Genomic DNA, 22,150 nt, shown 5'->3' on the forward strand with positions numbered 1-22,150 from the left:
GCTTGTTGTAGTGGCGATAATCATTGCTGGCAATTGAAAAATTTCGCTTGGTAAGGGTACATCGTCGATGAGTGAGAGCACGGAGAGCTCTAGATCGCACTCGTTTCAGGTTGCGGAGAGTAGCGTTAGACCAAGGCGGTTTTCTTGGAGGTTGGCACTTCGGTACTGAAGCACAAACACAATCGCGCAAAAGGCTATTATATCGAGCGGCTGCTGTATCGATATCAAGGTCATTCAACACGTTCCAGTTGATCCGGGACAAGGAACGTCTCAGCAAACGGAAATCGGTCTTCCGGAAATTGAGCCGAGTGGCAGTCATGGTTTCATCAAAACGAATTTGAGATCCGTTCGCGATAGATATATCCAAAGCAGGGTGGAAATTGTCAAGAGGAACGATGACATCAGGCGCTTCAACGACGACACAGTCCAGAAGTGCACTTTCGCTAACAAAAACCAAGTCAAGAAAACGAGACTGGAAATTGGGAACAAGGTTTATCTGGTTCAGTCCATGAAAAGCCGTGCCGTCAACAAGCAAGCGGCTGGCAGGAGTAGTTGAAGATGCAATCGGATCTGGAAACGCATAACCCTGGCCTGAGGGTGACCAGCTAAGCCCAGGCTGATTAAAATCACCAAGCAGAAGAAGCACATCCGTTACATCAGCCATGGACGATGCAAATTCTGTAGCATCCAGATGAAGCTGCATTGTGGTGCAGTCATGTCGACGTTCAGGGGGAATATACACCGCTCCAATGAGGATGTCCCGCGAAGTGAGGCTGACCTTAACCCAAACCGCTTCAATTGTAGTAAATAGTTCGTTGGAGATTACGCAGGAGGTGAATTCGTTGGAAACAGCGATGAGCACACCACCACCGCGAGTACGAATGCTGTTGGATGAATTACGGTCTAATCTGTAGACAGTAAAAGAGTCACCAAACAGTTGCACTGAATTGATCCTCCCATCGAGCCAAGTTTCCGTGAATACATAAACGTCATATTCCCCGTCAAGCGCAGCCAGATAAACATCGTCCAATTTAGTCATGAGCCCCCTGGTGTTCTGATAGTAGACACGTAAACCGCTAGAGGGTTCGGTGCGAGCCGTGTCAATGATAACTTGTCCAGGATCCGCACGAGAGAACGGTGAACTATCAGGCAGTGAAAGATCACCTGACGTAGAAAGGCTCGAAGTGGTGGCCATAAGCGAAGATGAACTGAAACGAAGTGGCGGATCAACAGTTGAATTCACATGGACGAGTTCATACTTGCCGTAAACGAGTGGTTGGAAGACCCCTTCACCAGGCCCACACACAGGGCCGGGACGGCTGCAGGTCGCTGGCGGGAATGGCTCGACTGTGGCGGGGGGCTCGGGGGCTTCCATGATGCCAACGGCAGTGCGTCCCAGTAAACAAACAGAAGTTGATTCATCATAATGGTGTAAGCCGTCAATCTTCGGCAGGAGTAGATCAGAGGATCTGAATGCTTCTTCCGGTGAATTTTCTGTGGAGCGTCTCGGCTTCTGGTATGGTGGGGCTGGTATACTGTTAATGTTATCTTCAGACCACAATTGTCGAGGAGCAGACATATACAATGGCACTCTGGAAACCAAGAATTTTTCAGACAGAGCAGTTGTTGCTTGCTGATTATACTTGCCTACAGTTGGAGTTTGGAAGACCCCCTCTCCTAACTCAAACGCAGGGCTGGGACGACTGTTGAACGCTGGCAGCATAGGCTCGACTGCGATGATAGGATCAGGGGCTTTCACAAGGCTAGTTGCAAGTGTGCGTCCGAGTGTCGAGTTGAATAAAGCAGGTTGTGCTTTTATCGGAAATGATCGGCTGTAGGCATAATACATTTCAGGAAGTGGATTGTTCGAAATAATGTCGTACTTGCCTGAGATAGGGTTTTGGAAGACCCCTTCATCAAATCCAAACACAGGATAGGGACGGCTGGAGGTCGCTGGCAGGAATAACTCGACTGTGATGGATGAATTAGGGGCTTCCATAACACATATGGCAGGCGTGCGTCCCGGTGTCCAACATGGGTCAATCACGAAGGAGTTCATTGTTGAAGTTCGACTAGAAGTGATAATCGTTTCAGGGACGGAATTATTCAGAAAGCGATCATACTTGCCTGCGGTTGGATTTTGGAAGACCCCGTTTCCGGACTCAAACACAGGACCGGGACGACTGCAGGTCGATGGCAGGAGAGGCTCGACTGTGATGAGGGGATCAGGGGCTTCCAAAATGCTAGTGGCAAGTGAGCATCCCGGTAATCGGTTGATAAAAATGTGGTGTTGAGGTTCAAGTTCCTGACCCGGCAATATCACTCCGTCATAGATGATTGATGACTGGAATTGGCGGACTTTGGAGTTGTTTGCGGTATGTTTATTTGTTACAATCCTTGAGGCTTCCAAAAATTTTCGACTCTGCGGTTGTCCACGAATTTGCGAAATAGCATTCCTTTGGGCCATGTAGAAGACGAAAGAGCTTTCGACGTCAAATCTGCTGAGACACCGACTTTGAAAGAAATGAAAGACATGGTGCTGACGTCTTTGTTCTTTGAAACCAGTCGGATAACTTCAACATCGTCGGTTGACAAACGATTTTTGGCTAGCTCACCAATTTGCTCAGGAGTCACATCACGAGAAATCCGAGATAGGTAAATCCAAAACTTTTCCACCGGGGCAGGCACAGTGAAGTGGCCTAGGCTTGGAGATACAGATTTACCAGTAGCATGCATTAGGTTTGGTACATTATTGTCCTTTCTTGGAAATAACCGCCGGCTTCCTATGGTTCTTGACATAAAACCAGACCGTCTGGAGGAAACTGGTGTGATGGAAGCAGTATTGGTCAGCTTCTTGAAATTGGACCGAATTTCAATTTTCAAGTCCTCCAGAATCTCTTGTTTTAATTTCCCCAGCAACTCCGTATGAGTACTCAGCTGTTTCTCCAGACCAGCATCATATGCAGCCTTTATATTCCTACTATGCCGAATGTCTGACATTATGCTCGCACAAGATTTACACATCCAGAATAATAGTGAAGCTAAATAAATTTGCTATCGTTCACTGGAATATTATGTCTTAATTAAAAATTTAATTTTGAAGTCATTTAAAAATTTACAGCATTTTTTTTTATTTTTCCTGCGAATTTTCCATAAAAATCTTGTTTTGATCAACATTTTTAATGGGATAAAAAGATTCAAAAAATCATTCCATAATTTATTCCTAAAGTCCATTCAAAACCGGAGAAAATGAGCCTTTAATGGATGAAATCGGTTAGAAATTGTCGAAGTTATGAGCATTTTTGTAAAACACTTAAAAATGTTGCTGAAATACAACAGCTTTAGAGTTCCTTTTCTAGGTGTCGTTGTAAGCATCCAAATCGCATGTAAAGTTTTCATGGGAGATTCTTTTCTCTACATATCAATTTGATTAAGGCATATCAGGGTTTAAAACCGAGTTGATACAAAAGAAATTTATTTAGGTTTTATTAAAAATAATTGAGAATCGAATGACTTTGTCTTCGATGTTTTGAACTTGTTTCTTGAATCAGAAACCAACAATAGTCACCCATCATTGCTTCATCCCAAAACCCTTGGTAACGACGTTCCATCACCTTCATTTGTTGGTGAAAACGTTCGCCGTGCTCATCACTCTCGTCACCAAGATTTTCCGGGAAAAAATCCATGTGAGAATGTAGGAAATGTATCTTCAAAGACATATTCACACCTGTGTTCAGTGAAATAAAAGGATTTGAAATTAATTATATGTAACAAACACAATATTTTTGATTTATACCTATTTTCTCATAATTTTTGAGCAATTCATCGACGGCTTCCTCATAATCTGGGCTTCTGAAATTTCCTAAAAAGGTTGTGACAACACGCTGGAACGATTTCCACGCTTCTTCCTCATCTGGTGTCAAAACTGTATTGAATGCGGAATCATTGAGCAGTTTTTTGATCTGTGGGCCAACAAATACACCTTCCTTTATCTTTGCGTCAGATAAATTTGGAAATACTGATTTCAAGTACTGGAATGCCGGCCCTTCTTTTTGCAATGCTTTGACGAAATTTTTGAATAGCCCAAGTTTCATATATAGTGGTGGAAGTATTATGCGTTCTTTTACCACAAGAGGATCATTTTTAACGTTGTCTTTACCAATTGTGAAATTATCCCGTTTTGGCCAATCTTTTCGGACGTAGTGTTCCTTACGAGCTCGACTGTCCCATTTACACAAAAAACACATATATTTTGTGTATCCCTGTTGCAATCCAGTCAACATGGCAACCACTTTAAGATCGGAACAAATTTTCCAATTGTGTTGATTGTAATTTATCAAAATGAGCAATAGAGCCATTGATTCATACGTTTCCTTCATATTAACGGCATGAGCTAATGGAATAGAAGGTTTCTCATTCCCTTGATGCAGTAAAACCATAGAGGTAACTCTAAGACCACTGGGTCCCGAAGAAAATCATTATTATTTTTGGCTCACTCAGTACCAGAACAACGGTCCCAAGCAGTCCCAAGCTATTTCACTCACCCCTGCATGTTCTGCATGAATCCACACACCCCTGATGTTATCTGTCAAACTTTCATAGCGAATCAAAACAAACATGGTGTAGTAATAGAATTTCAACTAGAATAGGGTACGTTAATCGTTTGCTTGGGACCAATAGGCTACTAAAGTGGTGAGCCAATTTAAAATCGTTAGTTTCGTATTGATTGTTGGTAAAACGGCTTTCAAGCTCAACTTGCTGCTATCGATGAATAAACGCCATTCAGCTGGATCATATGGCTCACCAAACTCTTCAAACAAGCCGTTTACGTCATGGCAAAAACATGCCTTGTCCTTTGTAGAATAATTGTCAAATTTCTTGTGACGATTCCTGTGACAAGAAATTTTGACCTCCTTGCTGTTCTTTCAAGCGTGATGCCAGCAAATCGGATTTCTCCTTCGATAAGTCGAGATCTCGCACCAAATCATTAAATTCGGATTGTGTAAACAGTTTTGGGTTTCTTTCCAATTCCACCTCGAAGTCTTCCTCGCATTCCTCCTTGAATTCCTCCTCACTTTTTGTAACGGTCGATTCAACAGAGGGCGCTCGTTTCCGGATACGGGACCGAACCTGAATGTGGAACAGGTTTTGTCATAGAAGCCACTTGTGGATACTCAACTGTTTTGTGACGTCCTTGTTGCTTAACTTTTGTCAAGTAGAAATAACAATCCGTTGCATGACAAAACGGTCGACGCCATATGGTGGGCATGTCAAACGACAAATAGCGACTGACAGATAACAAATAAGTGAGTTAGTAAGTAAGACATTAACACTTATCAAAAGTAGATGAAGTAAGATAATGTCGATCAGGAAAGAACAAAGCACTACCATGCTGTACATAAATTGTTTATATGAAAGTTATTCAAAAAATCAATTTACCTTGCGCTTGACATCCACCTAGCCAAGCACGTTTTGCACGAACTACATAATACTTTTGGAATCCACGGTTTGTCAAAGTCTCCAGGATCAATTTTAAAATAAAGCCTGTATGCAGTTTGCAACGAAGCAGTGAAATTGGCCGATTTTGTAAATATATAGTTGCCACACGCGTAACAAAACTTTTGAGGATCATTTTTACACTTGAATTCACGTTTTGTCGTATACATCGTTAAGCAATGTTAAAGAAAGAAAGCTGTCAAATTGAGTTGGTTGCGTTAGGTTCTCGCCGAGCGGTCTCACAAACACTAGCGTAAATTATATTGTTGAAAATATCCCATTTAATTTTGCGTGACAGCTGGTAGTGTTAGTGAAATGCACCGTATGCGTACACGTCCGCAGAAAGGCTTACTGGAAGTGGTGCATGAACCTAGGAGCGGGACAACGGCCAATCTTGGAACATTCAATTTCCATGATTTTACAAAAAGTTTCATAACTTCGACAATTTCCAACCGATTTCATCCATTAAAGGCTCATTTTCTCCAGTTTTTAATAGACTTTAAGAATAAATTATGGAATGATTTTTTGAATCTTTTTATCCCATTAAAAATGTTGATTAAAACAAGATTTTTATGGAAAATTTGCAGGAAAAATAAAAAAAAATGCTGTAAATTTTTAAATGACTTCAAAATTAAATTTTGAATTAAGACATAATATTCTAGTGAACGATAGAAAATTTATTTAGCTTCACTTTCATAAAAAAAGATTTAAAATTGGTGCACTAGTTCCAAAGATATTGACATTTTAGTAATCGTACCTTTGCCCAAAATTAAAAAAATCAAAATTTTTGTATATCTCAAAAATGGCTCTACTTTAATTTTTTCTGACCACGGCATTGAATTCAGCGTAGGATTTTGCATTAGAAACGTTGGTCAACCACTAAAGTTCACACTTTTTATGTTGTTTTGTAAACTAGTGTTATGAAGGCGTATATGGACTATTGACGATACCAAACTATTACGAATTGAATGAATTCAGTCAAGCAAGGTTCAATAGTTGATTGAATTAATCCAGGAGATAGTAAGTATCCGAAATTGTTGTGTCCCGTACTCAGTAGGTGGCGAAGGTGGCGTTTGCAATCCTGAGAGGTGGTAAATTTGCTTGGGTTTTTAAAAATAAATGAAGATGTTAGACTCAACGGCGAAATCGAAAATAAATTCTGGCAACCATGACAAATTTGCTTGAAAATCGTTTAACCGATAATGGCCATAATACAGGAATGAAACCCACACGAGGTTAGAAACTCTTGCCCAGTAAGTTTAGGTAGCCCTCATCTTGAATTACTAAAGAATTGCTAGAGTTTTTTGAAGTTCCCTTAATTTGTCTAAGGAAACTTTCAGGAAGGTTCAGCGACTTTCTAGGAAATTCCGCGAACTATAGGGAACTGTGGCGAATTTTAGGAAAGTTCTGCAGTTTTGGCAACTTTCAGAGAAGCTCATTGAACTTCAGTGAGGGAAGTTCTACAAACTTCAGGACAATTATGCCATATTCAGGAACATTTTGTGAGCTTCAGGCGAGTTTAATGTCCTCCTGGTAAGTTCTACGAAGATAAGAGAGTTTTGTAATATGGGGTGACCCTGGCGTAGTGGTTAACATCCACACCTCTCACGCCAAAGTCACGAGTTTAAATTTAACCCCCGGACAAGTCACGAATGACCCAAGAGTGTTCAAGAGACTATAATAAAAAAAGAGTTTTGTAAACTATAGCAACATTATATTAATTTTAATGATGCTCTGCAAAAAGTTCTTTAAACGCGAGGATTTTTTTGTAAACTTTAGGATGATCTGTGAACCACAGGAAAAATTTACAAACATTAGGAAAGTACTGTGAACTTTAAGAAATATCTGAGAAATCCAGATAAAAATGACAAACTCAGAGACGTTCTGCGAACTTCAAAGAAGTTCTAAGATCATCATGAAAGTTAAAGAATTTCATCGAAGTTCAACGAAATCAAGGGAAAATTTCTGAACAGGGATTTGAATTTGAATGTAACTTCTATAAGCTGAGCGGTTCCATATCATTAAAGCAACGAGTAATTTTCATCTTTTTTGATTTGCATGAAACCTTGCATACAAGTTTTTGGGGAAGAAAAACGCCGTTTTGCATACTTGGTTCACCATTTTGAATCTAGCCTTACTTATGAGAAGGGCCTATGAAAAATGCAGATGATATCTTCAAAAAATTGTATCTCGGAAACGGTTTGTCCGATTGGTTTGGTGTCTTGGGCGAAGTTTTAGACAATTGTTGGTGTTATATGGAAAAAATATGCACGGCAAAAAAAAAATTTGGTATTTGTGTTTTGAACTAAAATATAAATTTTCCCTTTAAAGTGACATGTCAATAATTTTTTTATTATCCTTATGTTAAAGCTGATTAAAAATGCTATCTAGTGCACAGTAAGTTGTTCTGGAGAAAAATAGGTTACGATGAAAAAAAATGTTTTTTAAAAAAATACAATTTTCAAAAAAGCTATTAAGAAAAGTCAAAAAAGTTTGTCACCCTAATTTTATGAAAGTACATCAAATTTGCAAACAAAAAGTACTTAGGTAACATTTTTCTAAGATGCACCGTTTAGAAGATATTACTGATTTAATATTGTTTTTTTTGATAACTTAATAAGTTTTGGCCCTTTTCGGATGTACTCCGTGTTTTTCCAGTTTCAAAAGTATTTTTTTCGGAAAGATTGGAAAATTTTGAGTTAAAATGACACTGACAGTTTAAAGATTCGAGTGAAATTCTCTGCCTTAAAAGTATTTTGAAAAACAAGTTACAAAATCCCACTACCAGGAACAATGATTTCTTCAAGTGATTTTTGGTGCGTTGTGCTGAAAATGTGCATTCAACTCTTGCATATCGCCTAACAGTTTAATCCATTTAAACTGGATGTGTTTATACTGTGCATATTTTCTCTCTATTGCCGAACATCGCCACAGACATCAAACCGATGAGACAACTCGATTTCGAGATACACCTTTTTGAGAACTGCAAATGTAAGCTCCTCAATTAGCAAGATCCAAAAGAGCGAATTAAGCTTATTTTTCAGGGATGGTGATTGTGCGCAATAAAAAATAACATTATATGTTGGATATCATCAGTTTATTTTATTCCTATATTTTTATAAAAGTCTTTTGTTTCATTACTCAAAGCTTTTCCAGAGCTTGAACCTTGAGATGAATCAAATATATTATCTCTTTCCTTTCTTGCATCTGATGCCATATTTCTACTGGTTTTAAATTCGTCTACAATTTTTTGTACTGACCATGATTTTGGCAACAATGATAAAATTGATAGTTTTTCTTGCCTTGTGGCTGAATTTAAAAATTTAATTTTCATATTTTCTATGACTTCATCAAACTCGTTTACTTTTTCTGTTTTAGCGTCTAATTTAAAAAGATTTCCTTTTTTTACCTTACCTAAATCTATAGGCGAAACACGAACAGCTGCTATTCCTCGGTTGAATATTTCGACGTCTACAGGCATCGTGAAGTCTTCATTTGATTTAATTGTGCTTAGCGTTGACTCTGATGGTATCGTGACCAAACTTTCAACAGTTGGCATCCTTGAGCCGCCGGCTACGCTTTGTTCCTCGTTTTGGGTGAGGTGAGCTCTTGAATCAATATGTAGACGGCAAGACGAACAAACACGAAAATCCTTGGTGTTCAGTGTGGATACCTTGGAAAATCCAATTGATTTTAGTTTTTGGATGATACCATCCGTGAGATATCGCAGCTTTTTCGAACACTGAATGCCTTTGAATGGGCGAATACATCTTATTTTACTCATTTTGTAATCTGTAACATAGAAAATATTTTCCAATTGTTAGTTTTGTACGAAAATATCACAAAACATATAATTAAAATGTGTATTTAAAACTTACCTTTGCACCAAAACGTGTTACACTTTCCTTTACAATTATTATGTTATCAAACAACACTGGATCTCGTTCAAAAACACAGGATTATGAGCTGAAATTACTATAATCACTATGCTACTAGCAACCTTTCTGCATTTACTGTTTGGTTTTCCCTAGTAGATACTGGATGAATTCAGAACCGAGTCAGACATTATTATACAGCTCACAGGTAGAAATCATAGAAAGACTGTTGGAAGATAGGTAGAGATGAACGCTCAGGTATCGTCGAACCTTCAGGTACGAGTTTGGAGAGTTGGAGCGAGGTAGATTTGCAGGCGTAGGTATATTGTTATTGAAGAAGATTGTAAATTGTATATACCTGGAATGAATAAAGAGTGCGGCGGTTGTTGATTGAGGTATCAGTCGGCAGCCCTCTAGTTTGATGGAAGGTGACTACTGCGTTCTTTTTTATTTATTGTTAAGGAACGGTCAACGACGGAGCTAGCCTCGTTATGGCCAGCGTGGCCATGGTGGACTAGTTCCAACAAAGACCATGTTTACAATCACCAACTGTACGTAGTACAGCTAACTGGTATCTGATTACCTGTATCTAATACTTGTTAGCACGTTTTCAGCACAACGCACCAAAAATCATTTGAAGAAATCATTGTTCCTGATAGTGGGATTTTGTAACTTGTTTTTCAAAATACTTTTAAGGCAGAGAATTTCACTCGAATCTTTAAGCTGTCCGTTTCATTTTAACTCAAAATTTTCCAATCTTTCCGAAAAAAATACTTTTGAAACTGGAAAAACACGGAGTACATCCGAAAAGGGCCAAAACTTATTAAGTTATAAAAAAACAATATTAAATCAGTAATATCTTCTAAACGGTGCATCTTAGAAAAATGTTACCTAAGTACTTTTTGTTTGCAAATTTGATGTACTTTCATAAAATTAGGGTAACAAACTTTTTTGACTTTTTTTAATAGCTGTTTTGAAAATTGTATTTTTTTAAAAAACAATTTTTTTCATTGTAACCTATTTTTCTCCAGAACAACCTACTGTGCACTAGATAGCATTTTTAGTCAGCTATAACATAAGCGTAATAAAAAAATTATTAGCATGTCACTTTAAAGGGAAATTTTATATTTTAGTTTAAAACACAAATACCAAACTTTTTTTTTACCGTGCATTTTTTCTCCATATAACACCAACAATTGTCTAAAACTTCGCCCAAGACACCAAACCAATCGGACAAACCGTTTCCGAGATACAATTTTTTGAAGATATCATGTGCATTTTTCATAGGCCCTTCTCATAAGTAAGGCTAGATTAAAAATGGCGAACCAAGTATGCAAAACGGCGTTTTTCTTCCCCAAAAACTTGTATGCAAGGTTTCATGCAAATCAAAAAATACAAAAAATAAAAACTGGAAAAATTTCCCACTTGTTCGTGGAACCGCTCAGCTGTCTCATCAGGTCGTTGCTGGAACAACTTCCACTCCATGTCATAGAAAACAGGTATGATAGAGAGAATTTGTTGCGATATATTTTTCCCTTTTACGCTTCCCTTATGAAATGTGATCAACGGCATGAGCAGGGCCGAAGGCGTAAAAATGAGAGTTCGCCACCTAAAAAAATACCGTGTTTACGGCTCACGCATGCTACACACTTTAAAAAAGTGTGTTTCACATTTGAATTGGCGCAATGTGGCAAATGCATTAATTTCAAATGTATAACTTATGAAATCAGCCATACCTTACCTATGCTTCATTCGCTTACAGCATACATGAATTTCATTTGATTTAAACGTCAAAGTCATGTGCTTGATTTATAATCTTGAAATGTGCAAATGAATATGTTGTACCAGACATGCTAAATTTATGCGTGATGCACATGAATTTGATGAAAGAAATTGTAGCAATCTAATAGTATAACAATTGGATTTAGATTTTATTTGTTGCTTTGTAAAAGATAACGGAATTTCATTTGAGCAAATGTAGTATTGATTTCATAAGCAACAAAAACATATTATTTTTGTAATTAAATCTCATGACATCCGTGTGAAAAGCTCATGGTGACAAGTGATGAATGGTCTTCACATTCATAGAACGTGTAATTTTTTTTTTTTTTTTTTTTGTGCTTTGCCGTGTACCGGTATAAACAATCAGATCGAGGGTCTAAAACATCCAGAAGAAATATGTTAACAAGAAGTTCAAACCATTTTGACTGTTGAATTGTGCGGGTGTGTAGAAATTTGAAACGTCATACATGTAGTGAAAACCGGAAACTTCAGAATCTCTCCGAACCGGCAGACGAAATGAAGGATCACTTTGTTGCCAAAAGCATTAGAGCAGCGTTTCTCAACCTATGAGTCGTGACCCATCAGTGGATACAGGCTACCCTCAGGTAGTTCGCATAAATTCAGATTGTTGATCATAAGTTTTTTTTAACTTGCATGTAGAATAAATCTGATTTTAAAATTATGCAGGGGTAATCAGTTTAAAAGCGATTTTGGCATTATACAGCCAGTTTGGAAAGTCTAGGCCATCTTGACTTATTTGGACCATTTTTGGGTATATTAGGACCATTTTAACGTGTCATGATTATTATAGGAGTTGTCATTTTTAGACTGTTGATAAGATTTGTAGACCAATAGACCAATAGACGTTTATGATGCAATTCTAGGTCGTTTTAATCTTGTTTAGCAATTGTGAGGCCTTGTTGGTGTTTTGACGTTTCAAAGCCATTGCAGCGTTTTGAGGCGTTTTTTGCGCTTTAAAGCCTTTATTTTTTGGCTTTTTTATAATCATTCTGGCGTAGGTCTTGACTCGGTTTATTAACATCGTTATGAGGTGGTTTACTAAATACATTGAACTTTCTTTAGCTCGATATTCAAGGGACCATCGAATTACAGAATAACAATCCCATACAACATTGCAATCAGCCATGAAATAAATGTTTACTATGGTTCTATAACTCAATATCGAGTAAGTGGACATCCTGTTGTGGAGAGTTGACTGTAGTTTTAAAACTAGATTTTTTTATGCTACTCATGCCTTACGATAGCTCTTTCAGAGTCTTCAGATAATGTTTGAACGGTTGTACCGATTTACCATAAATTTTTCTTGATTCTAACCATTTTATCTTGTTATGCATGTTTGGGGTATTTTGGCGTTTCAAGCCGTTAAAATTTCACGGATTTTCAACATCATTTTGGCTTAATAACATCTTCATCTAATATTGGTGGGTCACAAGCTTATACCATTCCTAAAAGTGGGTTGCAATCGAAAAAAGTCAAGAATGATCCCAATAATGTTTCAAATGGGGTGACTGCCGCAAATGCAACTCGGCATGCGCAATTTGGATTCGCTGGTTGCCATTGTAGGTACTTGATAAACGCCATTGCTTGATAAACGTGTAGGATGCAATTTTGATAATCAACTAAAGGTTTTGGACAATATGGATACTATGATGAGACATTCTTTCGATGATGAACTTATGGATGAGTTCATAGGACTTGAAAGTTGGTTTACCGAAACCTCCAGTAGCCCCGAAATTCCATATTGTAAAATATCATATAATAGATTTTTGCAATAGTTGAATTATTTTATTAATTTAAACAGTATTAAATCATAAAAAGGCTACGATATCTTACGGTACCGAAGAGGGAATCTTACTGGACCATTGAAATATAGTATTTTGTTTTCCTACTTTAATCTGTTTAGAATCATTTTCACCTGAATTTGTTTCGATCCGTAACAGTTGTGTATAGTCAATAGTCCATTAGAGTGATGCAAAATTTGAAATTTTCGCTCCACAATACTTTAACGATTCCAAATCGGATCCTGACTAACCTCTCAAAATTTGAACCCATTTGGTGAGAAACTGAGATCGCACAAACCATTTGAAGTTTGTCTGGGAATTACTATGGTAAAACCAAGATTTTTGTTCATGTCTATCTAATAATTCACCATATCAGCCTGCTTCAAAAGCTTTCAACTGTACTTGTAGGAAATTTTTTCAGCTACAACTTTGCTCAATATCACTTTTTGATTAAATGCAAGGATCGAAAGTTATCATTGGTTTAATGCGCTGATGTCTTATGATCATGCTCAATCTACTGCTCAGCAGGCAACATTGGTGTTTCTGGGGCGTTGAATAGGACACAAAAATCATGGCTACTATGTCACGCTGCAAAATACAGTGTTGCCTACAGAGCAGCTGCTTGATCATGTCATAAGTTTACCAATTTCTTAAATAATTAATAACTTTTTCCTGTCTCGTTTTACATAGAAACGATCTTCAGCAAAGTTGTAGCTGAGAAAATTTTCTATAAGAATGGCTATCTAACTGTTTCGCAGCTCAATATGGAAAAAGACTAGAAGGCAATGAACAAAAAGTTGAGATTTCCCATAGTAATTTACATGCAAACTTCAAAAGGCTTGTGCGAAGTCTGTTTCTAACCAAATGAGTTGTAACTTTGGGAAGCTAATCAAGACCCAATTTGAAACCTTTTAAGCACTGTGGAGCGAAAAAGTCAAATTTTGCATCAGTCTAATAGTCCATATACGCTTTCATAAACGGCTAAGTGTACTTCAAAACACTTTTTTTCAAAAAACCCAAGATGAAATATTTTAAAACCTTCACAGATTTGATTGTTAGGATCAATACTAAATTCCTGTGAAGAAAAAACTTAGGTACCGTAAAACGCGATATCTTTGATAATGCGGGTAACTTTGATAGTATAATACAAAGAATAAATTTACTCGCTGTGCTTTTTCCAAATAAGAAACATTGGTTCGATATTGTAGCTTAGGGTATTTCCGTTGATATCGTGTATAGTTTTTATATAGTATATGATACATATTTAACAAAAAATATTAAAAAACCATTTTCATGTTTTCCGCCTTTTTGAAAAAGCACTCAAACCATCACTTATGAAATGTATTTACGATATAGACATCACAAATTCAATGTTGTATTCTTATTGCTTATGAAGTTTTCTGATTACATACTCATTTAAAGTTTCATATTTAAAGAACTAAATTGTTTGAGTTTCACTTATTTTTTTTCTACATTCATCGAGCATTATCAAAGTAACCCCAAATCAAAATAAAGTTCGGTCACAAAACTAAAAAATATTGCAAATGCTTTAAATTTTGTTCAACATTTCGTTCAGCACTTGTTTTAAAAATATAAAATTTGAAAAACATTCATTGCTGTACAAAACATTTAGAATATACTTTAAAAAACCATCAATGTTACCCCGTTTTACGGTACAAAAAAGTTGCAAAAAAAGTTCTTTCAGACATAGCGTGGGGTTGTACGCAATGGTAACGTAGAACTACGTGGTCTTATATAATAAATCTTATTTGTTAACTGCAGCAGGAGCTTGTGTTTTGTATAGGAATAGGAATTTGAGCGGGGTTCTCTCTGTGTATACACTTTAGTATTACGCGCTTGCCATAGATGGTCCACAGCGACTCACGAAGACATACTGATTCCGATCAATAGTGGTGCGGCTTCTTCCTTCTTCTATGGGTGCTCATGTGGGCTGCAGCTCGCTGCTTGCAGTCAGCCTTTCGTTGTGTACTGGAGAACAATATTCAACGCCACGCGCTGAAAGCACTGCTGCTGCTGCTACTGCTGCTACTGATGCCGATGACCGGACACCACCACACACGGTGATTGGAACTGAATCCGATCAGCGGTTGAGGCCAACCTTGATAGCTAGCTGCTTGATCGATTGGTGATAACATTATTGAAATTAGTCCAGCGGCAGCTGAGTTATAAACGTTCAAAATCTTTCATAATGTTGTTACATGTTCCATTTTAGTTTTTCACACAGTGTACCCCCATATAGAAATCACAGACGTAGTCCTACGTTAAAAAACACAACATATTGAAAAGTGCAAAACAAAATTGAGCCCTATTCAAAATTGTCCTTCTCTGTGCGCCAATCATGTCTAGGTCACAATTGAAAAGCTGACACTACAGAAAAAGCTTAGGTGAGATTATTGTACGGTGCTTGAAACCCATGCTTTTCATCGTTCCAAGCACTAATATTCGCCATAATCAGCCAATCAGGTCAATTTAAATTCCACTTATGGCACACATTGAAACAGGAATTTAAAACATTCTGCAAACATCACCACTCATCCCCAGATCAGCTATCGATTCCCTGGAAAAACATTATCATTTGTACCAGCAGCAGCGTGAGTCAAGCATTAATGGCATTTCAAGTGTTGGACATTATTTTCCCCGTCAGCAGTTCGATAGCCATTGGCATGAAATTATTCCAACTTCCGCATCTCTCTGCCCATGACATATTATGTTTGTATGATGCATTGTGTGTCCGCATAAAATATATGTGAGAATGGTCACATCGCATTCCATACGGTTTCCCCGTTCGCCATCAGCCTGGATCGCGATTCGATTGTGAACTGCTCGCTGGGGAGTGGGGAGCATGAAATTGATGATTTTATCCGGCCATGTTATCCGAGTGGAATTTTCGCAAAATTCCCAGGTCCGAGTGCGTTCCCTTTTTGATCATTGATTGGAAAGCTGCACATTTTTTTAAATATATATATAAAATTGAAGTTGAATGTTTTGCAGTTTTTTTCTGCTTGGAATTTTTTTTTCAATGACTGAAAATAGATATGATTTTATTTGGTAGTAGCCAATCGGTCCTTGTTCTCTACTCTATAATGGATCAAATATTCCGAGCTCCATCGATAGGCAGGGCAGTCGTCAGCGAATGTTGCATCTCGATAACACGCACATTTTCATATGTACAGCTTTCCCAGAAATGATTGATTGAAATGAGACTGGCTTCCGAGGGATTATTATTCGGAATTATCATGGGAAGCTACTTCTCTGCATATGACCGTTCAATCAAGAGTTCGATTTTGATCATCGAAAACATTGCTGCTCACGGATCCAAACTCGGATCCACATTACTGACAGCCGGCGTAATTGCTCGTCAAAGCTCACTGCACTTATCCTCTCCCGCGAACCGAATGCTGTAAATTGGAAATCAGCTTAATTCACGCCCCATTTAGCTCACAGAAGCTCCCAGCCAATCATCGACCCGGCCGATAAATTGCCAATATTTTTTCCCTTCCAGCATCCAATATTCTAACGAACACACGTAGCCTGCCAGCATCGATCTAAATTAAATAAATACTGCACAGACCCACGAAATGCACCAGGCGAAGCGAATGACTGTCTGCATGGTCCTGGTGGTGCATAGCAGTGCGACAGTACATTGCATGTGAAAAATATGAACTTCACCCAAAGCACGTACAAGCCGACGGGCTAGGACCGGAGCTAAGGCACTCAAACAAATAAATCAACAATTTACGCTGGCATTTGCAAAGCAGTCAGTTGTTCGTTCACCGTGCTTCATTGCTGATTGGGTGGGTGAACCAAACGACTCATACCCATACTGCCAACCCGATTTCGGAGCTTTCGATGTCGGTTTGGCATATCGAAATTGGGAACAAATCATCGTGGCAGCCGTACTCGTTGTTGCCGTCACGGTGGTCTTGTTAACTCAATATAAATACCGACCAACCGACCGACACGGACACAGGGTCATGGAAGGCGCGCGATTGATGATTTTTCCTATTTTTCGAATCTGAGCTCAATTCGTGTGTACATATATGTTCAACCATACTTGGTGGTGTAATTTTCAATATATTTTTTTCTGATATCGCGTGCACTGATTGGAATGCAATCAATTGGGGGGATGTGTTTACGATGATTGCAGTAGACTAATTGGATCGTCGGAGTGTTGCTTTTCTTTAAATTGATGTTAAATATCGACATAAAATTGGCTAAAGTTGTTCGCCTGGCGCGCTTGACGTATGGAAATTAGAATAATAAACTTCTCTGCAAAATGAAGCATCAGAGAGTCAATAACGGAAATAGGACACCTGAGCATGTGATTTTGAGCATTGAGGTTTCAAAAGTAAAAATAAATGTTTGCCATTTTGACGAAGGACTACGTCTTTGTGGTATAAACTAGCGATCTTCGGAGTTGTGCCTTAGCCTAAGCCAGATTTTGTAAAGCTCTGCCAGACAAGATTTTTAGAACAATCTGGAATAGTGCTTTGTGAATAAAATGTATCAGACAATTTCAAGACATATGCTTGTGTTTTTAAAGATTTTTCGAAAAAAATATAGGTTCTGGTAACCCTGGGCCGAAAATATTGGAGTAAAATGGTGCGCAAATCAGAAGGTTGTACACCAAATCTCGAGAAAATATTTAAACTTACGTATGTACTTTTATAAGTAATGGCTTCAAACGCCAATTTATTGAAACGGATGGCTCACCTGGCTGGTATTTGTATTCAACGTGTTTTTATTTTACTTAATACGCGAAGTTTACGTTTTTCAGAGTTGGTTGAAATTGCTATCTAACATGAAGCTTTAGTGTGATATTTTATTAGCTAGATAATGGTCTTAGAAGAGGGTAGGTAGATAGTTCCGTTAGAGTACGGCAGTATGAAAATTGAATAGAAGATGAAAATGAACGAAGGGCCATTAATGCAACAGTACAAGTCTAACGCACACATCTTTGCCTAACCCGTACGATATACGCGGAGATTTGAAGTATGTCTGCAAATCTACAGGCAAAAAGTGTGCGCTTGACAATGCTCAAATACTGCCTGCCTGGAATAGTTCTAGTGACGTTTCATCACTACCTACCCCCCATTGTTGGATAAAGAAGAATTGTATTATAACACACCATCGACTGGAAATGCTTTCGGCAGCTGTGTTTGGTAGTACACTGCGATGGAAAGATTCTGTCTGACATCAACAGAAAGTGCGTTGATCGACTTCCCATTCTAGTTACTGGAGCAGGGGTGTCTAAGCTTCTTTCGCTATCTTCCCAATCAAGTGGAACGGTGGATACTGAAACAGTTGCGATAATAGAGACAAAACTTCGATGATCAGTCTCTTTGGAAGCATTACACAACTTTGGCCCTATTTCTATCGCAATTTTTCATTCGATATTGGTATCGTCTAAGTAGTTCGGTTTCAGCCCCTCGAGTGGATTTGGAATTTTGGGCAGATCTCCACAACTTTCATGATCAACATTACGCTTTGATTGCCATGCAAGCCTTGCATAATTATCTATTGTACTTATCGGAATAAAATATCGCCCTTGCTTTTTTCTATTCAAAGTTGAAATCGACGGAAAAGTAAAGATGGTTACCAACAGAAAGAGAGTGATTGATTTTCATAAACATTGTTTCGATTTTGAACAAAAAAAAATAGAAAGGTCTGTGCCTAGGGACACGAACGGAAGCTTGACGCAGAACCGCTTGTGGACAGAAGAAATGTGAAGAGCATTTAGTTCTTTTAATTGATCGATAATCTATTACCTTAACTCTTTCTGTTTTTGAATTGTACCTACCAAATTTGTAGTGATTTTCTTCAAAGAGAATCAATCAAAATCACTTACACCCCTGCTTCCAAGTTTGGTTACAAGATTACAACTCTGGAGAGCATTTTGTGTGGTCGTTGGGGGCGTGTGGTACTGAATATGGACAAACAGGCACAGATGAATTCTGTTCCAGCTCTTTACTGTAATAAACTTGTGGGCCCTGAAAATGGCCGTTTTGTTGCCAAAGTTGGTGATGATTTAATGATGGAGGCGTCATCTGCGAACATTGACAGGATACTACCACCCAGCAGGGGAGGAACGTCTGACGTGAAAATGTTGAAAAAGATAGGCCCAAGCAGGCTACCCTGAAGGACCCCTGCATCAACGTTGAACGTATCAGAAGGGACGTTGTTCAAGTAGACCTGGAATGATCTGCCCGACAAGTAGTTTTAGATGATCTTCACGAGGTTGATCGGAACGTTGTATCTATGCAGTTTGTACACTAGGCCATCATGCCAGACATTGTCAAACGCCTTCTCGACGTCTAACAATGCCTTGGCAGGTATATTGGAAACGGACTTGATGATGTTAGTAACCCGTGCGAGTTGGTGGATGGTAGAGTGGCCTTTCATAAGCCCGAACACCAGCAGACGGCTGAATATCAACTTTTCGAATAGCTTCGAGATGGAGGACAAGAGGCTGATGGGGCGATAGCTTTTGGCACTGGTAGGATCTTTGCCAGGCTTGTGTATTGGAATCACTTTGGCTAACCTAACTTCCAGCAGGCAGGGAAGTAGCCAAGCTTCAAATATTTGTTGAAGATATGAGTTGAGGCTAGACAGCAGCGCTCTTTTATAGCTTTTCAGGTTAAAGCAGAATGATGTGCAACCAAGTGATACTCGATTATGACAACTGAGTTTGGGAAGAACGTTTTTTTCATGAAAAAAAAAGTGATAAATTTATCACTTTTTTTTTGTATATTGGACAATGCTTGATATTAACACATTTTCAAAAGTTTCTTGTTGAAAATTATCAGTCGGAAGCATTTATATTGATAAATGGAAATATTTCTGATCGATTGGTGATAAAATTGTTGAATTTGGTCTAGGGGCAGCTGAGTTATTAATGTTCAAAATCTTTCATAATTTTGTTACATCTTCCATTTTCGGTTTTCACAAAGTGTACCCCGATATAAAAATCACAGACGTAGTTCTACGTCAAAATTGTTTTAAAATTATTGAAAGTGACGGTAGTTCTGTTCTACTTAATAGCACAGCAGCGAGCTGTTTTGAGTAAATCGACTGCAAACGATGGATTTTTCTTTATTGTTTTCTGATCATATATTTTTCGTTAAGCCTAATGTTCAGCCTACACTTTTTTCCTTGACAGTTTTGCTCTACAATCGAAGTTTTTCCAAGTTGGATTGTTTTAATAAACTGTGTATCAAAACAAATACGCCCTTGTAAAAAATACGCTTGTTTCCAAATGAAGATTCTTTGTACATGATATTGGCTTTCCTCCAAGCTGAGTGAACCTCCAAACAACGTGACTGTCACGCGCAGACAGCAGCAGGTGGCAGCTGGCAGGGCTGCTAGAAAATAAGAATAATGAGCAGTTCGTTAGGTTACAAATCAGTAATGGCTAAGTAACTTTTTCCACAAACGTCGGACCATTGTGGTCTTAGAAGGAAAGTTTTCTTGTTAAGTAGTTGAATTGATTAAGTTCTAGATGAGACAATGGGTGATCTCACCAGATTTTTAATTGAAAAAGTTAGTTGTCAATCCTATGTAAAATTAAAACCGCTAGCGCTAAAATATAGTTCCACCGACCGACCTGAAATTTTAAACCGTTACTCTAGGACCCAAAATGCCCCGGAAATCATACTGGAACGAGAATAAATTTGTGTCCTAGCCTAATGGACATTCACTCTCGCGAGCACAACAGAAACAAAATATTTATCTTCACCTTACAAACAGATTGCTGAACGAGTGTAATTTTTTCCAACCAAGTGACTCTGCAGATATACTCGGAACTAACAGCAGTAGAAGGAATGAAGGATAAACTAAAAAGGCAGCTGAACAATTTTTCTTACCGAGGGGGAACCCGTATTTCATTTTTGTATTTCATGATATTTTGTGAGAATTTCAGCCTTTTTGATGAAGATATTCTGATATATCTTGGTATTTTTAAAAATAATTAGATATTTCTATGGACTTCGGCAGAACTTCCCTAATCTTCGGCAGAACTTTTCTGAACTTCGGCTGGAGTGACGCAACTTCGCTGAACTTCAGCAGGAGTTCCCTGAACTTTGAAAGGCCTTCCCTGAGCTACGGCAGGACTTCCCTGATGTTCGACATGCCTTCCCTGAACATCGGCATGAGTTCCCTGAACTTCATCAGGACTTCCCTGATTTCCAAGGATTGAAATGAAACGACTTCCCTGAACTGCAGAAGCCCTTCCCTGAACTTCGGCAGAACTTCCCTGAACTTTGGCAGAACTTCTCTGAACTTCGACAGGACTTCCCTGAACTTCAGCAGGACTTCCCTGAACTTTGGCAGGACTTTCTCAATCTAGGGTAATCCAAACAGTCAGTTTTGCATTTCCCTGTTTGGATTACCCTAGACTGAGGAAGCCATATAAAAGAAATCTCCATACGAAAAATTTAATAAATCACTTCGGCAGGAGTTCCCTGAACTTCAGCAGGATTTCCCTGAACTTCGGCAGGATTTACCTGAACTTCGGCAGGCCTTCCCTGAACATTGGTAGGACTTCCCTATAGTTCGGAAAAACTTCCCTGAACATCGGCAGAACTTCCCTGAACTTCAACAGAACTTCTCTGAATTTCCGCAGAACTTCCCTGAACTTCAGCAAGACTTCCCTGAACTTCGGCAAGGCTTCCCTGAACTTCGGTAGGACTTTCCTGAACATCAGCAGGACTTTCGGCAGGGGTTCCGTGAACTTCATCAGGACTTCACTGAAGTTCGGCAGGCCTTCCCTGAACTACGGCAAGACTTCCATGAGCATTAGTAGGACTACCCTGAACTTGGAATCTTGGAATTGAAGTTGTCATTTCAGTAGTAAAATTATTATAATAATACAATTATATTGTGTCTACGAATATGTTCAATATTTCAATAGCTCCCATTTTTCTAATTTGCAATGCTTGTTGATAATGGTGCATTTCGAATTTGGGTGTGGTTTGAACGGGTGTGGATTCAGTATCAACGGAAAAGCATTACCTTTCACCTTAAATGCGTAAAAAGTGAACACTAACGATTTGAATAGCCGAGTGACATATTTGTTGGCTCGATGATTTAAATCAGTTGAAAATTAAATTGAATTAACCACAGTAGTTTTACATCATTTCTGCTTACGTTTATGTGATACAGTATAATACTTTGCTA

General features: G+C 38.4%; 1 protein-coding gene across 10 annotated transcripts in view; it reads left to right on the forward strand.

Moving 5' to 3' along the window:
* Positions 1–22,150, forward strand: part of cpx (complexin) — a 1,092,625-nt gene that overhangs the window by 940,664 nt on the left and 129,811 nt on the right. The gene's annotated exons all lie outside the window — the stretch shown is intronic.

Source organism: Ochlerotatus camptorhynchus, unplaced genomic scaffold (assembly GCF_037179485.1).
Source record: "Ochlerotatus camptorhynchus isolate MF236.1 unplaced genomic scaffold, CSIRO-AGI_Acam_v1.1 ptg000266l, whole genome shotgun sequence".
Lineage (NCBI taxonomy): Eukaryota > Metazoa > Arthropoda > Insecta > Diptera > Culicidae > Ochlerotatus > Ochlerotatus camptorhynchus.